This window comes from Furipterus horrens, unplaced genomic scaffold, assembly GCF_987537825.1.
Source record: "Furipterus horrens unplaced genomic scaffold, mFurHor1.1.pri manual_scaffold_3, whole genome shotgun sequence".
Classification (NCBI taxonomy): domain Eukaryota; kingdom Metazoa; phylum Chordata; class Mammalia; order Chiroptera; family Furipteridae; genus Furipterus; species Furipterus horrens.
The window spans coordinates 99,525,025-99,528,979 of record NW_028327173.1 but is presented as its reverse complement, the minus strand read 5'-3'; the positions used below and the strand labels follow the sequence as shown (position 1 = coordinate 99,528,979).

Genomic DNA, 3,955 nt, shown 5'->3' with positions numbered 1-3,955 from the left:
TGAACACTTAGGATATGCCAGGCATTGTGTTAAGCATCATTTCATTATCACAGCACACTATGAAGTAAGAAAGCCGTTGCCTTCATTATACATGGGAAGGTAAGACTTTGGATAAATAGTTCACCCTTGATCTCATAGATTTGAACTAGGTTTAGCTGACCCTCATACCCAAACATTTAATTATCAATAATACTATAACAATAATACTGTATCAGTACTATATCAATAATATTAATGTAATAACAATACTACTATAATGCTTATAATAATGTCATATAGTGTATATTACTAAAGTATACTGGTATTTACTATAGCGATATTAATATATTGTAAATTATATAGTATATATTATTATTTATGTAATAATATGATAATACAAGAATAGTATAATAATACCACTATATGCAAAAACATGGTCAATGGTAGTAATTAACATTGATACTTAGAGAGCCAAAGAGCAGTAGAGGAGATATTTATCCTATATGGACTACATCATAACAACAAAACATTTTTAGTATTTTCCCAATTTCTTGCAAGTAAATAAAAAAGAATTGCCCTTTAAACTTTTCCAAGGATATAGTTCTATCGGTTTTAACATGCTCTGGTCAGTGTGCCTTAGTTGGTTGGAGCTTGTAGTCCTGTAAACTGGTTGGGACACATGCCTAGGTTGCAGGTTCTGTCCCAGTCCAGACAATTGATGCTTCTCTCTCTCATTGATGTTTCTCTCCCTCTCTCTCCACTTCCCTTCCCTAAAATCAATAGGCATGTCCTCGAGTGAGGATTAAAAAAGAATTGTAGCCTTCCCACCCCTTTAAAGGATGAAATTAGTGAGAAGGTAGTTTTATCCCAAACAAGGTTTTATCATTTATATTTTTGTGTCTAGTATGGGTTTTTATAAAATATTTTTCTTGCATGTGGATGTATAATTTTAGAAGATTAAGTTTTAAAATATTGAGTTAAGTACATTCAGCATACAGTCTCTATAATAAATGTGATTGGGGCATTGGACTAGGCTCCCTGTGCAGGAGCACTTCAGCATTGGGACAGTTCACTGAGGTAAATAATCTTCTCACAGAATGTGAGCAGCCTTTGTTTGGAATAGACATTCAGTCAACCTCCTATTTGTTTTCACTTTGTAACAAGTTGTGACATTTGAAGGTAAATGTCTAGTCCTTTACTGAAGAAAACTGATTTTCTCAAGTGTGTGGGGGCAGGGTAAACTTAACTTCTGTCACTTTTGTTTTAACTGTGACTAATATAAAGGTGTTTGGTAAGCATGTCTATTCACTCCCTCCCCTTCCCCAGCAATAATGAGGACATCAGGATTTTTTTTTTTTAACTTTAAACACATTTTTATTACACAAAGGTTACATAATTGGATATTTCTCTGCTTTGTACACAATTATTCTTACTCTCCACAGAAAGGCTGCTTAACTTCTCATCAGGTGATGGCAAGCACTAAAATCCTGATTTTAACAGAATAGTAGTAAAAATACCTCAGTGATTTAAGTTGAAAGCAGTATATTGGTACAAGGCTCTTGCACTTAGTTATCAGGAATATACAAATGTATTTTTACTCAAAAATACAAAGTAAATTATCTGTAGGCATGGACAATGACAGCGGTAAACCATTTTATGTTTGTCAACTGAAACCAGTAACTGATGGTAATAGTGATTTTCTTAAACACCAGCCAGCCTTTTCTTCAGTCATGTCCTTCAACTGACTTCTCTGAAGTTCTAGGTAAGGAGCACCACCTTGAGCTTCCTCTCACAGTTCTCACTAATGATGGTAAAGCACTGTTCCAGGATTAGAACATACCACCTCCCACACCACCTCCCATTCCACCCATCCCAGCCATCCCAGGGTCTTTCTCTTCTTTAGGAATTTCTGTGCCTACAACTTCTGCTGTTGTTAACAGAGAGGCCACTCCAGCAGCATCCAATAATGCAGTTCTTACAACCTTAGTTGGATCAATGATTCCTTTTCTACCATGTTCACAAAATCTCCAAGCACAGCATCATAACCAACTTCTGAGGAACTTTGCATAATTTTCTCAACTATCAACGATCCCTCAACACCTGCATTCTTAGCAATGGTCACTGCAGGAATTCTAAGTGCTTTTTAAATAATTTCAATACCAATTTTTTGATCCTCGTTAGCTGGACTTAATGAGTCCAAAGCTGGAATGCACCGAAGCAGGGCACAGCCCCCTCCCAGAACAATGCCTTCCTCAACAGCAGCTCGTGTAGCATTGAGGGTATCTGTTACTCTGTCTTTCTTTTCATTCACTTCAACATCACTTGTCCCACCAAACTTCAGCACAGCTACTCCATCTGAGAGTTTTGCTAGACGTTCATTTAGTTTTTCCTTTTCATATTCACTAGTTGTAATATCTAACTGCTCAATGATTTCTTGAATATGTTTTTCAATTTGAGCCTTGTCACCTTTTCCTTTCAAGAGCATGGCATCATCTTTGGTCACAATGACCTCTCCAACTTTTCCTAAGTCATGAGGCTGAACATCTTCAAGATTTAGAGTCAATCCTTCTTCTCCAAACACTGCACCACCAGTAGCAATAGCCATGCCTTTAAGCCGGTTCTTCCTATTGTCACCAAAACCTGGAGCTTTGACAGCTACAACCTGAAGACCAACTTTTAGCCTATTCAAAACAAGTGTACTTAGAGGTTCTCCATCAACATCTTCAGCAATTATGACCAAGGGCTTGCAGTGAGAACTGGCAGTTTCAAGAGCAGGTACAATGCACTGAACACTAGAAATTTTCTTTTCACTTAATAGAACATAGGCATCTTGGAATTCACATTTCTGACCTTTTGCTGTATTAATAAAGTATGGAGAAATATAACCCCAGTCAAATTTCATGCCTTCAATAATTTCTAATTCATCATTCAGTGTTTTTCCATCCTTTACTGTGATGACGCCCTTTCTTCCAACCTTCTTCATTGCAGCAGAAATTATGTTGCCAATTTCTTTGTCTCCATTTGCAGAAATTGTAGCAACCTGAGCTATTTCTTCAGGAGTTGTCACAGGTTTAGACTGCTTCTTAAGTTCAGAAATTACAGCATCAACAGCTAACATCACACCTCTCCTGATTTCCACTGGATTAGCACCTTTCTAGTCTTCTCAAAGCCTTCCTTGGCAATAGAGCGCACCAGGACAGTAGCAATGGTGGTGCCACGACCAGCCTCTTCATTTGTATTATTGGCAACATCCTGAACAAGTTTAGCGCCAATATTTTTATATTTATCTTTTAAGTCAATGGACTTTGCAACAGTCACACCATCTTTTGTTACTTTGGGACTTCCCCAGCTCTGTTCAACAATTGCTGTTCTTCCCTTTGGCCCCATAGTAACGGCTACAGCATCGGCTAAAAGGTCTACACCTTGAAGCATTAAAGCTCAGGCACCTGCACCAAATTTTACATCTTTGGCATAAGCCCGAGTGAGATGAGGAGCCAGTGCCTTGGACACTGGCCGAATCTATTGAAGGACTTTGTGTAATTGAAGCATTTCTGAGAGGCAGCGGCAGGGCATGAGAGCAGTGAGGTAGGCTGTCAGCCGTGAGTAAGGGACAGAGTCGACCTCAGGAATTTTAATTAGAATATATTCTTGTTTGTACACACCTCATCATTAAAAACATCACTTAGGGTAGATCAGTATGACAAATGAGTAAACCAGAAGATGGCGTTGAAGATTAGCAATCTCACAAGGCAGACTGGTAAAGTCCCAGAAAGTTTCATACAATGACTGTTTTGAACTTCTAAAAGTAGATGAGTGAGAAAAATGTTGAAACTAACTAAACCTGGTGCAGAGGACACATGTATGAAAGTATGAAAAGCTCTAGTTTGCCATTTTTGTTCTTAGCAATCTCCTTCTGTGTGTTATTTATGAACACTTTGGGGAAGGAAAACTCACTGACTAAAATGTAATGCAATAT

At 37.9% G+C, this 3,955-nt stretch overlaps 1 pseudogene; it reads right to left on the bottom strand.

Annotated features, from left to right (window-relative positions):
• Positions 1–1,662: 1,662 nt before the first annotated feature.
• Positions 1,663–3,528, bottom strand: LOC150015570 (60 kDa heat shock protein, mitochondrial pseudogene; annotated as a pseudogene).
• Positions 3,529–3,955: the final 427 nt, after the last annotated feature.